Source organism: Pimephales promelas, chromosome 24 (genome assembly GCF_988280905.1).
Source record: "Pimephales promelas chromosome 24, fPimPro1.hap1.1, whole genome shotgun sequence".
NCBI classification, from domain to species: domain Eukaryota; kingdom Metazoa; phylum Chordata; class Actinopteri; order Cypriniformes; family Leuciscidae; genus Pimephales; species Pimephales promelas.
The window spans coordinates 27,897,720-27,914,777 of NC_142792.1; the positions used below are offsets into that span (position 1 = coordinate 27,897,720).

Sequence of the window (17,058 nt, forward strand, 5' to 3'; positions counted from 1 at the left end):
TTCGCACAGGCCATTTAGGGGACGTTCTGGGGACCTTTTTTTGTTAGCTGGGTAGCAACTAAATTAATAACTAGATTAAAGACCTAACTGTTATCTATCAAAATATGTGCCCTTGTGTTTTTTTTTTTTTTAGTTTGCTGAGAGATAAGCTATGCCTATTTCTGTAAGGAAATTTCACAAATTTTGTGTTGTAAAAAAATAAAAAGAATGAGACAAAGTTTGAGAATGGTTTGTTGTTTTTATTTGAGCTTTCCTGCATATTACACATTGGAACATTGTTGTTCACAGTCAGGGACTATATTTTTCTAGCGGAAGGAATGTTTTTATTGATTTAACTACATGAAAGTTGCAATATTGTGTGGCAACCGTTTTATAAAAGCAATAAGGTACTCGAGGCAAGTGCTGTATCGTGAATAAGTAACGGTTACTCCGCTTCGCGTCGTGCCTAACAACGCCCTTCAGCCATTACTTATTCACGATACAGCACAGCCTCTCGTACCTTATTGCTTACATATGGAACTTTTTTTATAAAATAAATCCTTTTTTTATTGCCTGCATTTGAAGGGGTTGTAATCACACTTTGATCCACTTTTCAGGTTTTGCTATAACCTCTGAAGGCCAATATTCATATTTATATGTGAGGTCTCCAGGTTGGATTTTCTGCGTAATCCATCGGATGTGACGTGCATGCGCGCTCCCGAGCCTCTCTATCCTACAGTCTATGTGACCAATGGCACTTCAGCTGACGACATGGAGTCTGATAACCCCCCAAAACGTCCTGCCTCCAGCACAACACAGACTCCAACACAAACTCCACATAAATATAAAAACAAAAAAAAAAGTTTTATCTGCTGAAGCTCGTCAGGCAAAACGTTAATCTGATCGACTCCGGACGAAAACGTGGATCAACATCGACAACATATATTAGTAAACTCTAGTGAAACAGCCAGGTAAACTACATGAAACATGAAATGAATACAAAAGAATGTTCCAGTATAACAAAAAGTCGGTGCTTTAGGATGTAACTTATTTTATTTACTAGATCTACTAACTAACGTCACTCATCCACTACTATCATATTGTTTATACATATTTCCAGACATGTTCAGTACAGGAATGTTACTTCCTACGATCTTACTGATACACTGAAACTGTTCAGTTTAGTTCAATAACCGTTTTCGTTATCATATTATACTGTACATTCACCTATGTTGACATTGCTGATTGTGAAAGATACACGAATAGTTAGTGAAATGGCTTATGCTAGATAACATCACATTTCGGCTAAATGCAGTTTATTGTAACATTATCATGGTACGAGCACAGAGCATTAGTTCAACGTCAAGCTGATAAAAGTAGGCTATTAACTGCAGTGGGAGTTTACATTAGTTTCCAGCATGTTGAGTGATGCTTTCGCCGGTGCATTGAAAGTCTCCGTGTGGCCGGTAGTGAATGCTCACTCTTCAGATCGAGCACGCACAAGCACACGAGCACTCTTGTTGCATTCTGAAACATCACCGCTAGAGGCCGCTAAAAAATCCATAGAGTATTTTAAATTATTATTTTTTTTTGGCTTAATTCTGGCTTAATGTGTTGTAAGTGTTTGAAATGTTTTTGAAAGTGTGACACCTGCTTAAGCTGTTCCCTAGTAAAAATAATTTATTACATATTTGCTGCCTCTGTAGTCATCATTGAATTATGTGGAAAACGAGTGATATTCATTAATTTATAACATAGTAGTAACTTGACTAAATGGGATTCTTTGGAAGTGATATAAACATATCGGCTTAACATCAAGGAATACATTTAAGATAACATGATTAATTGAAGTTCAATAAAAATCATTAATTCAAGTTAAAAATAAGTGTTTAAATCATGTTTAGTGAATGTCATCTGTTCATGTTAAATGAACACAAATATTTCAAGCTGGTTGCAGGGGCGAAAATTTCATCAAAATGTTGGGGGGGACAATAAACATAACCATTCTCAAGAGCAAATTTTGAAGGGGACACCAATAATACAGGCAAAAAAAAAATACAGAGGAAAGCCTTACTACTATTATTAGTGTAGCATGGAGACCATTTCATTATACTTCTTAAAATTTCTTTCTGGTTTAAGCCAGCGGCGAATCTGTTTACATACTCTCCTCACGCAGCGCAGCGATTTCATTTCATTCATTGACGCATACTTTAACTATATTAAATGATATAATCCAACTAAATCACAGTGAAAGCTTTACAATCTAAATGCACAGCGCACCCGGACTTTCTCATCAGTGTATGGCCAGCAATATTGTAATGTTTAATGACATGAAGATAATGTCTGTTCTAAGTTATTATTGTACTGTACAATTTAAAACAATCGTTCCTGAGTCTGCAGTCTGAAAACTTTACCTCAGAGCATCCGTTCACTGAATGAATTGAGAATCTCACCTGAAAAATCCAATAACACCAGCAATTGTCATTCAAGCAGCTGATTTCTGTAAATAAATGCAAAACTAAATGCATATTGCAGCATAGGGCAGGATCCGTCAGCACCGATTTGAGACAAAAATAATTTAAATTGTATATAAAACTATGTAAATGGCGCTCTGTGGCGCAGCAGGGTTTTGAACACGGTCCTGAGCCGTCGCTGGGCGCCGCGGACAGACGCCGAACGGCGCGTAATAATGTGTTCGAATTGTAAAGATGTGGCGCTGCGCGACGCGACGCTTCTCGTCCGGTGTGCGACCCCTTTACTGGAGTTCCACAACTACTCAAAAACTATGTTTTTCTCTCCCGCCACCGGAATGTGTGTGTCTGAGGTAAAAGGGACGGAGGCAGTGGACCAATGCACTGTGAGGCAAGGGAGGGGGGTCTCAAAATGTTTAGAAAGCTTTTTTCGATATTGCCCCGTTTGCATTTGTGTTATTTTATTTCTTAATTATTTTAAGAACATATCATTACATTATTTACAATACACATATTTTAATGTTTTTTTTGGGGGGGGACAACCCTCAGATAGGGGGGGTCCTGACCCCCCCGACCCCCCCGCGATTTCCGCCTATGGCTGGTTGAACATCATCCATTGTTGTTAAGATAATGTGGTGTAATCACGTGGAACCACTGTCCACGATTAAATCATGTTCAACCAATGTGCCATTTTTTTGAGTGTGTTCCTGGTTTCTGAAATCTGCCCGTGTCCTGGTTTTCTCGTTTCTGTCTTGCCCTCTGGAACTGTTTGATTGGACTGATTTTCTGTGTGGTGATCTTCTGCCTGTTTAATGGACTACGACTTTGGATTGTACTACCAATAAAACTTCACTTGGATCATCACTCAGTGCTTGCCAATGTCACGGGGTGTGGGTGCAGGCAGAAGAACAGGCTGAGTCCACGAAGCTCCAATACACCGATTTATTAATAACTAAATACAGATTCAGGCAGGAAGACAGGGTAATACCGGGTAACATGAAACATTGACCGACAAAGACAGACTGAAGGAGGGAGAACTAAATACACAGATGAATGAAGCTAAATGGGGTGAAAACAGGTGAAACAGATGAATACAGGACGCTGAACGGGAGGCTGATGCTGATGAGGGAGTGAGTTCAGGTGTGGAGACAAGAGGATCCTGGGAAGTGTAGTGCAGATGACGGGACAGACAGGTGAAGACGGCAGACTGTGACAGCCAACACTTCCACGACATCGAATAAAGGTTTTTAGATGAGAATGTGTGTATTTCTAAAGAGAAAAAAGCGATACTGTCTAATTTGAGACATACAAGGCTTCAGAAAGCTGTGTTCCTTAAATCTGCTAAAATTACTTTAAAAAAATCAAATAATTGCTTTGAGTTTTGTTTGCAATCTAAAATGTTACACAATGTGTCAGTGCTGTTTGATAAGACTAGATCAATGTGATGTGGATTCATAACACTGATAAATCTATACATGCCAGTATTTTATGAAGTAGTATTTACTAACCATGAATAATGATGAAGATGTTTCTTGTTCCTCCACTGAACTTGAACTGTCTTGAGCAGAAGTTACTTTGAAACTCCTTTCAGTTCTGTACTTTCATAAAGGACTGTGGAGGGGTTTCTTTTCTTCAGAACTTAAATCTGTTATACCAGAACTTTTTCATTAAACTAATAGAACCAGTTTTTTATAAGTACTCGTGAAACTCCCCACCCCCTCCCCCCTAAACCTACCCAGGGGGTTTTCAGTGCGTAGCATATGCACGCAAAAAACATTTTTGGCGTATAAATGCCACGAGAAATGACAATCGTGGTATAGATATGCACTTTCATGAGACTGTGTTGGTTGTTCTGGACATGTTGGCGCCCAGCAACCCAAATCTGCGACCTGGAAGAACATGACGTGCCTAACTTCAGGGTCCGAGTGTCAGCCGCATAATCCATGGAGATATGCTTCAGTCTATGTGCTCTAGTAAGTTCTGCACTGTACAGTATCTTGAATGCCTCCATGATCTTGCTGTTCATTATCTGACAGATTTGCGGCACCAATGCAAACAGTTTCACTCACTACCTGGGCTTGACATTAACACACCCGCCAAATGTGGATGGATTTTACGCGTGGCGGGTATTGCATTCACTCCCAATAGCCACTTTGGCGTGTTGAAAAATTGTAGCCTTGTCAAAAAAGACATCTGACATAAACGAATTGCAATTAGAGAAGATTAGACTCGCGGACTGGCCGTCGGACTGAGGGCTGTTTTTGTCTGCACTTAATGGGCTATATGCACGCATAAGTTCCGCATTTGACGCAAGGATGCTCGTCCATTTCCGGTTGTGGAGATTTAAGCGGAGGAGAACCGAGGAAAACGGGATTATGGCAGAGTCTTCAAAATTTACTGTCCTCCCGTCTTTGAAACGAAACGTACATACGTTTAGATGTAATTTTATATATAGTTATGTTTACTTAATCTAATTTTAAAAAGAAGCATAAACACAACGAGGGGTGCCTGTTTTATCTGTTTTTGTGACTAACGTTTCTTTATTATAACCATGGAGTATAAAATTCAATATAAATTCTCGGTATTGCATTGGACTCTACGATCGGCGGAAGTTATCGAGCATCCTTAATCCTTCGCCGGAAATACCGCCGTGCATAGAGCCCATTATCAACTTAATGTGATGATATAGCAATCTTTTTTAATAGCAGGAGAATCCAGAACATATGCGCGTCTCTCACGCTCTGCTGCAGTGCCGCTGCACGAGGGTGCACGCGCCAAATATGACATCCAGACTTTTGTCAAACGATCATCACACGAGACTGGTGCACAGCACACACACATAACACAGCGTTCAGTCAGTTCGTGAGTGTGCGTGGTGGTCGATATAAAGAAAAAATGATCATAATCTTCATGATTAAGGGACACGGTGTTTTTACTAGCAGGGCTTCCCTTATGGCACGGCATATTACAACTTACCAGAGTTAATTTTATGTTTTAATAAAATTAATCATGCCATGAAAGAAAGCAGGAGATGCGTCTGTGGAAATAATCTGGAAAATAAAGACCTGTAGCCCTATACTTGTTTCAGGTGGACATATCTCCAGTTGATGATAATTATTAAGTTAGAGCTCTGAGGAAATGCTAATGCAAAACAAACAAAAGTCCCCAAAACTGTCATATGGGCTTATATTAAGTTGTTGCCTCCTGTCCTGTTGCCTTAATTGTGGATTTTTTCTTAGAAAAAAATTATTTATTATTTGCTCGTTGTTTCTAATGCAGATAATTGTTCTACTCTTCATTCCAGTGTTTGCTGTATAACATTTTTTTTTTTGGCAATTTTAATTTATGTAAGAAGCTATTTTATGTGTATCCTAATAGACAACATGTTTTCAAAAAAGGAGCTTTACAACTTTAAAGTAATTTAAACTTCAAACTACTTTAAACTAATTCAAACTTCCTGGTCCATATTTTTATTGAGCATTTTCACATAGGTAAAATAGAAAACATCAAATCATTTATCATATTATTTACTCTGGCTTCTTCCTTTACACTATATCTTCCAGACACTTTAATTGGAGACTATAGATTTTCTGTAGCCATCAAAAATAAATCTATTAGAAATAATCAATCTTCTCACCAAAGCTGATCGTCTGTGAATCAACGCCTGGCCTACAGAAGAGCGGAAGTGTTTAAAATGTACATGTTTACTTTCCACCTCTGTATATTTCAGATTGTAAAATATCTGTAAATTAATCTAAACTAAAAGCAGAATGCCCAGATCTCGATGTCATTATATTACTGAAGATTAATTCCTGAAGACTTACCGTGATGTGAGATTTATGCCAGTGTCAAATATTTCGTCTCTCTGTCGCCCTGTTTTAGTTTGCAGTCTGTGAGCTGTCTACGGTTCCTGTCTTTGAGGTTTTCTGCTTCCTGCCTGCATCTTTGCAGGGTTGTGAAGTATTGTCTAACGCATGCAACTTCTGTCCAGCAGCTTTATGCTAACTGCACTCGCCACCTCTCACACACACACGTCCCAGGGAAAAGTGTTAGGAAATAAAAGCCGATGGACCTTTACTGCCCACAGAACATGAACACATGTAGAGGGACAATGACACAACCACACTTACACGATTTTTATAAAGCCTCTAGAACTTAACGAGCTTCAGTGATTGCGCAACACAGGTTTCTCAATGTCAATATGTTGTGAGATGACAGCACTGTCAGGTTTCTCTGATCTCAGACCAGCGTTTGCAGCATTATGACATTCATACTGAGTCTGTGAGCAGGACATGATCAGAGATGGCCAGAATATTAATAAAATATATTTGAGCTTTCCAAATCTTTGGACTGTGGATGGTGTTACATCATGCCAAAATGTTAGATCGGATGGATCTTTAAGTGTTACGTCCACATAATATTTGGCATCTAGAGGTTATGGGACGTAACATATACAAAATAAAATTAAAATAAATCCAATAGAATATTGTTTAAAGTAATATACTTTTACTCTATTGAGGAAATATGATGTAATAAATTAAGAAACAGACAAAGACCAAACTGAATGTGTACTTGCTTTTAGTAAGTAAAGTTGTTTGATGTAACAAGACACCCATAACACAATAAACCGTGAATCAAATCCAAACAAACATCTATTTACAAATTATATACAACATAAAAGATTAACGATTACAAAGTGAGGGACAAGAGCGGTGCTGAAGAAAATAAATAAATAAAACAAACACATTAACTAAACCCCAGTACAAACACTAACCTCAAGTAAAGAAAACAAGAGAAAGAAAAAATCTTCAGCGTAAGACGCCACTAACAACACTAACAAACAAACATAAATACATAGGTTAGCACTCGCTCGTAAACTAGTGTGTTAAACAATTTAACTCTACGTGTTGTGAAATGTAAATCACGTGATGTACTAACCTGGTCCCATCACTATGCATCGAATATAAGCTCAAGGAAAAATCAAGAATCGGACCACAGTATAAACGCAGTAAAACAGCGTAACTAAAAGTACAGTTCCAACAGAGTAAACTTTAACACACAAAACTAAATGAGAACCAGCAAGAGCAAATAACAGCAAAAATACAAGAGAGCCAAACAAAGGAGAAACGAAAACGCTCTCCCGCGCTCGCGTCGTAACTGGGTCTTTATACACGCCCACTAGTTTCTGATTGGTTCTTGGGGTGTCTGGTGAACTCGATGACTGGCAGGAACATCATCCAATCACTGGACCTGTGAGACAATAGCGGAAAGAGAGAGAAGAAACAAAAAAAAACAACCCTCCCAAAATACTACAGGACGTAACACCAAGTCAGAAATTTCAGAGATAGATTCGACGCTGGACACTGAACCCTTGCCTGAAGATATACTGTAAGTTCTCTATCAGCCTGAGCGTTTGACTGAGAAAGTCAGGGAAGAACAGAAGCAGGTGACAAAAATGATGATAATAAAAGAGCAGTTTATTAAATAACCTTAGTTGTGTATGTTTCAATGCTTTGACTTCATCTAGATGTTACACTTTGTCTGACCAGTACAATTGCTTATTATAGTGGACAGGGGTGTAATTTGCGGGTGGGACGGGTGGGACATGTCCCCACCACTTTTTGCCATGGTCGATATTGTCCCCACCACTTTTTAAAAGCTCTCGCGGCACGGATAGCTAACAGTAGAAATAAATAAAACATCTCCAACTGGCAGACCATTCATTTCATTCGTTTGTAAAATAAAAGAAGCGATCTAGCCCTGAAATATGTTATTTTTTAAATCAAGTGATCAAAGTGCTCCTTGCCGCCTGCGATCGGTGGCGCGGTTACAGTGTATCTCGTGGCTCACGCACAGTCTTCACATGCATGCGCGCTTCAATCCGTTTCGGAGACTATTTGTTCGTTCCGGTGCAGATCATATGAGCGGAGTGGAGTCTGAGCGAGCGGGCGGATCTTGGACAGAGCGCAGAGGGGTATCTTTAAAAGGACGGAGCGTCGTCGCCCTATTTCCCGCTCCAATTTCGCTCCGCTCACCTCACACCACGAGTCTGGCAGAGGGTTTTCTCCGCAACCACCGCATGAGTCTGAATCCTCAGATATTGTCCAAACTTGTGTTCTTGAAAAGAACTGTAGATTAGGAAAGCAATTCATTTTCTTACTTTCTTTTATTTATTTATTTTTTTAAAAAAAGGTCTAACAACATAGGCTAAGCCATTTAAATTGTAATCCATGTGCACTCTGCGCAAAAGTTCAGTTATACGAATTTTGGCCTAATAGTTCATTTAGCATACTTTTAAAACGTTGATGTAGCCTACAGTATAGGCCTATAGCCTGTATATTTTTATTTATATATAATTAGGCCCATTGATTCGTTTAATTTTACAGAATTTTTTTGGCACAATTGATATAAGCATAATTTTATTTTATTTGTGCGCGCTGTGCAAAAGTTCAATAAAATGTTGGCCTAATAGTTAATTTAATTTTTAAATTTACTTTTAAAATGTTTATGTAGGCCTTTATTTATTTATTTTTTTACATTTTTGTTTATACACTTTTTTTTATCTTTATTTATATTATTAGGCCCATTTATTCGTTTAATTGTATAGCAGTTTGTGTGTACAATGGAGAGGCTATAAGCCAATTTAAATTTTAATCGTGCGCGTTCCGCAAAAAAATCAGTTATCAAAATTCTGGCCTAGTTAATTTACTTTTAAAACTTTTATGTATATTTTTGTTTATATAATTTTTATTCATATTATTAGGTCAATTTATTCGTTTAATTTTACAGGACTTTCTGTATAGGCTATTTCCACTGCCACTGGACATGTTGTAAAGTCGGATCTATGTTTTTATTCACGTGTCACGTGATTCATTCATTTACACACATGTCCCACCCACTTTTTAAAATAAAGTTACGCCACTGATAGTGGACATATTTAACACAACACTTCTCTATATAGCTATTTTGTCTAGCCTATATGGTCATTTAATGGATTTCCAGAGGTAAATGTAACGTTATGTGACATTGTTCTCCAGCTGTTTTATGGACCTTTTTCCGCAGTTGAAAAACCCTGATCAATCGATTTATTTAAAAATGTTAAAATTACCTATTGGTAATTCATGCTTGTATTAAAGAAGAGTAACAGATGATTATTCACATGCCCATGAAATGAGGCGCTACAGTGTCTGTCACGTCACTTTTACAAGCGCCAAAATGGTACTTATTTTTTGAATTTTGTAATAAAATTGACAGAATCTGAGAGCTGATAATTTGTTTTGTATCAAAAGTATCCTGCTCTGTCTTGTCTGTCGGTGTCCTCTTTGCTTCATGATTCTTCTCTGTGTGAGAGCACGTGAAAAGGGTCAATTGCGTGAGTCTCACGCTCAAGTTTAAAGGAGACTCGCTTGCATAATGCTCATCCACTCCTGGCAGAAAAATCAACATTTACAGATACCTGTGTAATGTAAGTTACGCACTGAGGAAAACCCCACATCTGGAACTTGTTCCACATTTTAGTTTCTTTTTCAGTTCAGAGAATCGGATCTGTCTGCTTTATAACGTCAATTCCTCCACTTCTCACGAAATACATGATAGTAAGTGGCTGGTGAACTGGGAGAAGAAAAGGGTCAAATGTTAAGCTACAGTACTTACACAATGTGTATCTGATGTGAATAAAACGCGTCGTTTTATTATAAGTCTCCGTGTGAGGCTGGATACAAACTGGAGCTGACAAACGCCATTTTTCAAATCAAACATGCTTGCATGAATTAAAATGAAACTCTGTAAACTTAAAGATCTCATTGGGTTGAACAACTTTCGTGCTCAAAATTTTACAACAGCTCAACAGGAAGTCGGCTATTATGGCTTGTTTGGTAAACGCATGCGTTGTAATTTGATGTATTTCTCCTAGGTCATTTATTCAATCACGACCAAAGTCAGTGTGCATGAAGTCAAGACATTGAGGATGCTAAATTCCAGACTGATTTTTGATATCTCGAACGGTTTGGCCGTGGCGAGGAAATGAATTTTACGACACAAAAAGGACACATAAAGTGTGTTATAATTTAGTTAGTTTTACTGACAGTTACAAATCTTGGCATGTATATTGTTCTAGTCAAGCCATACAACTTTCTAATTAACAATAATAAGCTCAAACCAACAGAAAGTCAGATATTGTAGTTCGAAAGTGGATTTTGTCTCAGAGAGAGACAGAGAGAGTTCTCCCAGCCATTCCGTGTGTGTGTCTGTGTGGGGAGGGGAGGGGAGGGTGGGGGCTGGTGTCTCTATTTATGTGTGTGTGTGTGTGTATGACTATATATATATATACGAGCCCGGTTATAGCGCCACCAACTGACTACAGGGAGTGTGTCACTTTCAAAATACTTTCAAATAATCCTCTTATTTTTTTTTACCTAATTTGCTTCAAACTTCACTACTAGGGATGCACCGATACCATCTTTTTCAGAATCGATCCGATCCGATACCAAAAATTTTGAGTATCGAATGATACCGATCTGATACCAGTGCAGTTTTTTTTTTTTTTTTGGAGATCAAGTAGAATTTCTATAACTCTGTGTGTTAAACTAATAATCACTCTTGTGTGTGTTAAACACAATCTACTTAATACAGACAACTTCATTATAAAGATAAACAACAATTCCCCAAAATATATGATCATAATCTATGACAAAAAATGCTATTATAAACTAGATTAGTGAATAATACACATTGCTCTTTGTATTGTTCTAAAATACATGAATGAAAAACAAGATAACAAAAATCAAAAAGATAAATTAATTAATAATCCGTCATTGCGTCACTGCATTATGATATGAAAGGCTCAGTACAGTGCGGCACAAAGCGATTATGCGCATCCCGAGCGGAGAATGATGCGCTTGAAGCCCGCCTTAAGACACGCCGCTGAGGTCCCTGGATCGACATCGTTCATATTTAATCTAAAGGTAAAGGCAATTGCAGAGGATTATAGAAATGTTTTAGAAGTATCTAGAGGTTACAGAGGGATAAAAATATAACAGCTTTTTTATATAATCTCTTAACTATAATATTCCTTACATTTGCAGAGCTTGGTAGACAGGTAATTATCTTTAAAGATCTTTTAATAGATTATAATTAATGTTATTTATTTATCATTTATAAATATTAATCACATATGCATAATAAATGATTTTATCTGTCATACACAATGTATGGCATTTAAAAAGTGTATATATACATACGTAAGTGTATGAATACACTTATATGGGTGTCCCTTATTTTGCTTCGCCTGAAGGTGGCAAACATTAGTGAACTTTTGCGTAATGGGTTGATTTAGGGGTTGGGTTAGTTTTGGCAATAGCATATACAGTTTGTACAGTATAAAAAGCATTACGTCTATTGAGAGTCCCCACAAAGATAGTGAACCAGATGTGTATGCATGTGTGTGTGTGTGTGTGTGTGTAGACATACATTTTCGTGGTCCTGCTGTAATCCTGATCTCTCCTTCATGATCCACACTAGAAAAAACACCCACAGTGACATAATCAACATAGTGTTATGATTTTTATACTCTATAAACTCTATATCTGTAACGAAGCCCGAGACATATTTGAATCCATTAGCAGCTTTATTAAAGGGAGGTCAGACAGGCAAGGGTCAGAGATCGGCAGAACAGGGTTATCACAGGACAAGCACAGAGGATGTTCAAATAACAGGCAGAGAATCAGGACAGGCAGCAGACAACAATAATCCAAGGCAATCCGAGTCGGGGCAGGCAGCAGGCTAGCGAGGGTGGAAGAACAGATCAAGGTCGGTACACGAGACAGGCAGATCAGGGAAAACCGCTCAGTCATTACAGCCGTGGCAATGCAATACTTCACACTGAGTGAATGTTTGAGTGTGGCTTAAATAGGAAGTCCGATGAGGTTCAGGTGTGTGTGTAATCAGTCCCAGGGGTGGTGCATTATGGTAAATGAAGTCCTGCTAAGATTAAGTACTCCGGTGACGGCTCCCTCTTGTGGCTGAGAGGAGGCGGAGCGGGAGCCTGCTCCGTAACAGAGCCCCCCTCCTGCGAGCAGCTCCTGAGGCGAGAAGGTTGACGACGCCGGGGTCTTCCACGAGGTCGAGGGGCCGGTTTCTCCGGGTAGTTGCGGTGAGCGATGGGTCCAGAATATCACTGGCGTTGATCCAAGATTATTCCTCCGGACCGTACCCCTCCCAGTCCACCAGATATTGGAGAACATTACCCCGGCGCCTGGAGTCCAGCACTTCGTGCACACGGTACGCCTCCTCGCCGTCGATCAGGAGCGGTGCAGGATCTGGGGCTGTGACTCCCGCTTCCGACACTCCCCTCGGACCCACAGCAGGTTTCAGAAGGGATACATGAAAAGTAGGAGAGATGCGGTAATCAGCAGGTAAATCCAGGCGAAAAGACACAGGGGTAACTTGTTTCACTATTTGAAATGGACCAACATATCTGGGACTGAGTTTACGGCAAGGAAGTCGAAGTCTCAGATCTCTAGTAGAAAGCCACACCCATTGACCAGCGCTGTACTGCGGGCTAGGGCGTCGATGACGATTGGCCTGTAGTTCTTGTCTTCGGACAGCATGAAGAAGATGTGTATAGGGATGCAACGATTACAGATTTTGTAAGTACGATTATTGTCTGAGAAATAATCATGGTTTAACGATTATCACGATTATTATGCATCAGTTAATTCCACAACACTACTAATGTACATGAACACTCAACACTAGATTTTATTGTGTTATTTATTGCTGCCACAACATGGTACAAATTATAAAATGAAAAACAATAACAAAAACAAAACAAAATAAAACCACTTTACTTAAATTAAAACACAGTCTTCTTTTCAATGAATGATATATGCTTTCTTTATAACTACTTGCATACATTATTCTTTATTATTTCAAGCAGACATATTTATTTGTATGAATATAACTAATCCTTATTAAAGCTATTAACAAACAGTGAATGCTTTTCTCTTTTCTTTTGTTGCATTAGGTTTACACTGTCGCTTTAAGAAGTCGGATCTTGTCCAATGATATGCGGATCCAAATGCACTGATGCATTTGGATCCGCATAGATTCAACCTGTATATGCTCCCAATGAGCCAAATAATGAAAAAGAACCAAATAGCCTACCACAGCTATGCAGACGACACACAGCTCTACTTAGCCCTATCGCCTAACGATTACAGCCCCATTAACTCCCTGTGCCAATGCATTGATGAAGTAAACGGTTGGATGTGTCAAAACTTTCTGCAGTTAAACAAAGACAAAACTGAAGTTATTGCATTTGGAAACAAAGATGAAGTTCTCAAGGTGAATGCATACCTTGACGCTAGGGGTCTAACAACTAAAAATCAAGTCAGGAATCTTGGTGTGTCACTAGAGTCAGACCTTAGTTTCAATAGTCATGTCAAAGCAATAACTAAATCAGCATACTATCATCTGAAAAATATTTCAAGAATTAGATGCTTTGTTTCCAGTCAAGACTTAGAGAAACTTGTGCATGCTTTCATCACCAGCAGGGTGGATTACTGTAATGGCCTCCTCACTGGCCTTCCCAAAAAGACCATAAGACAGTTGCAGCTCATACAGAACGCTGCTGCCAGGATTCTGAGCAGGACCAGAAAATATGAACACATCACACCAGTCCTCAGGTCTTTACACTGGCTGCCAGTTACATTTAGGATTGATTTTAAAGTATTATTACTGGTATATAAATCATTTAATGGGTTAGGACCTCAATATATTGCAGATATGCTCACTGAATATAAACCCAACAGATCACTCAGATCATTAGGATCACATCAGCTAGAAATACCAAGGGTTCACTCTAAGCATGGAGAGTCTGCTTTTAGCTATTATGCTGGAACCAGCTTCCAGAAGAGATCAGGTGTGCTCCTACAGTAGTCACATTCAAATCAAGACTCAAAACACATCTGTTTAGCTGTGCATTTACTGAATGAGCACTGTGCCACTGTTCGTCCGACTGTTACTGCACTTCATTTTATTCTAAATTGTTTTAATTTACTGTATTTTATTTGTATCATAATTTTTATTTTTCATTATTTCTTATTTTTTATTCTAAACTGTTTTAATTATTCTGATTTCTTTTGATTATTTTAATTTCTTCTATGTAAAGCACTTTGAATTGCCATTGTGTATGAAATGTGCTATATAAATAAACTTGCCTTGCCTTGCCTTGATGCACACGGTGCACTCACAACTGCTTAAGACATAACCGTCATTTACATGAATACTGTCCAAACCGGACATTTAGACATAATGTTGTGTTGTGTGTATTTGTCTATTCAGACACGAAAGAGAGCTCAGTTGAGTACCCACGCGCTGTATGTGTCTATGAGCAAGCCTGCACGCGTCGGGTCGGGTTTGTGCCCACAGAAAACCGTACCGAATACAGCTCTTTTTTTGCATCGTCACTCTTATTCAGATCTGTAGACTATGTCTGCTCTACTCATTCTCCCAGACGTTTACATTTTTTTTAACATGTTTTGGCACCGCAGGGTAGACCAACAGTACAAATGTGCGCATCACACAGGACATCAGTTCTGACTGGATCGCTCCCCAGATCATCACTATCTAACATTTGCGTCTAGTTTTTATTAGTTTCTCGTCTCGTTTTTGTCTGTGAAAAAATGTTGTTAACTAAAAAAAATAAAAACGGAAACTTTTTTACGGCAAGTTTTGCAGACAGGCGATCCGTCGTCTTCTATTATACCCTTGTTATTCTTTGTGTACGCAAAATGCTCCCACACTGCTGACTTGAGGCGGGGGGGGGGGGGGGGGGGTTTCCGGTGGAAATAGAGCGCCGCTGCTTAGTCCCTCTGCCATAGTGAATGATGAGCACTTTAAGCTGGTGCACCGCTGGTGTAACTTTGTTTTCGTTTTGTGTTAGTTGCCCGCGCAGAATACACGGTGTAGCAAAGTCTTTACGATTAATTAACCGTGACGTTTTAAATCGCGGTTAGTTGTGAAATCCGGTAATCGCTGCATCCCTAGTTCAACCTGTTTTGAGGATATTAAAAGTCTTGTTCAATTATGCATTCAAGTTATTATAACTGGTGTAAAGGTACAGCAAGTTGCAACTTTTTAAATATTTAGGAATAATTACTGATAACAAACTCTCATTCCAGGGAAATGTGAAACATAAGAAAACAAGACGGCGTTTAGATCAACTCAGGAAGTTTAGAAACAGATTATGACAGGAGGATCCCAACTTCTGTTTACAGGTCGATGATCCAAGTATTTAACTCAGCTATTGTCTCAGATTTCAACTATAGCTGTATGTGTGTATGCAGAAGCATAAGATATGTGTTGTATTCATGTGTTACTCATGTGTTTCTGATAGAGTTAAATGAGTGCCTGTACAGTTTTGTTTATGCCATGTGTTAAAGATGAAGTTCTGTCCAGTAAATCTGAACAAACTCAAGAAAACAAACAAACAACATGTCACAAGGACACTAAAAGTGTTACAACACATGTTTCCCCATATAACTCTAGCTAATAAATCGTTTTCATGTACTTTCCCTACATGACAATAATAAACCATCCATAAGCGGTCGGTCCTGTCCAGCTTTCCACCAGGTTAAATCAGTTCAAACACACATTTGTAAATAAATATACACAACACTGTGAAGTTCCTGAGGAAGATCAGAACGGTCAGTGACGTCATATCGAAACGTTATCACGTCAGAGCGACAGATGATCGATCAGAATAACCGGGTTAAAGACCCAGAAGGAGTCAACACGAGCCGCGGAAAAGCCCCACACTGCCCCGCCCTGTGAACACACAGCTGTCGGTGTCGAGTACGCGTGTAGACAAACACACACCCGGCGCTGTGGACGGAGACACGAGCGTCTGAAGGCTCGCAGTGTGTGTGTGTGTGTGTGTGAGTGACAGAGTTTGATCCGATGATCGATCAGCATCGGACGCGTCAGAAAGTTTCCTCAGACTGCGCAGAGTGTGTGTGTGTAAAGTGCCGCTCGCGCTCTGAATCACAGCACACGCGATGTTTTTATCGTTAACTTACCTGAGTGTGTGTGACAGTCCCGATCCAACGCTCGCGTGTCTGTGGATGATGTGACGCTCGCTGACTTTCTCCGTTTCTCATCGATACATTCAACGACTGCTGTGAGCGGAGCGGGGACGCGCCTCTCTGACGTCACACTCACATCCCCTCAGCGAGCGCAGGTGCGCGCTCACGACCTCTGTCACTATTTTTACCAAATCTCTCTGTGGCAGAATGAAATACTACATTCATTTTTTATATTGATTTAATTTAAATATTCGTAATGTTTTTATTTTCTGAAAATGACTAAATTTGCAGGATTGTTCCACTTTAAAAAAAAGAAAAAGAAACAAAAAAACATAAAATATTATACATTTTACAGTTATCAGTCTTGTATATATCATAGCAAATATTTATACAGTAGACAGTGAATATTTCAGTGGTTTAGTGTAAACTTTTTTACAGTCTATGGTGTAAACACGATAACGGAGCATGTTACAGTGGGAATCTGCCTTGAACAGCTAAATTGCCTTTTAAATTGCAGAAATTAA

At 39.0% G+C, this 17,058-nt stretch overlaps 2 protein-coding genes across 2 annotated transcripts in view; both read right to left on the reverse strand.

The window, feature by feature from the left end:
* LOC148969324 (protein NLRC3-like) overlaps nt 1-6,359 on the reverse strand; it is a 52,160-nt gene extending 45,801 nt beyond the window's left edge. The window contains exon 1 of the mRNA XM_089126985.1: nt 6,275-6,359. The gene's annotated coding sequence lies outside the window, so the exon portion shown is untranslated. The remainder of the gene's footprint in view (nt 1-6,274) is intronic.
* Nucleotides 1-16,552, reverse strand: part of pacsin2 (protein kinase C and casein kinase substrate in neurons 2) — a 401,742-nt gene extending 385,190 nt beyond the window's left edge. Inside the window, exon 1 of the mRNA XM_089126915.1 lies at nt 16,529-16,552. The gene's annotated coding sequence lies outside the window, so the exon portion shown is untranslated. The remainder of the gene's footprint in view (nt 1-16,528) is intronic.
* Between the last annotated feature and the right edge of the window lie 506 nt (nt 16,553-17,058).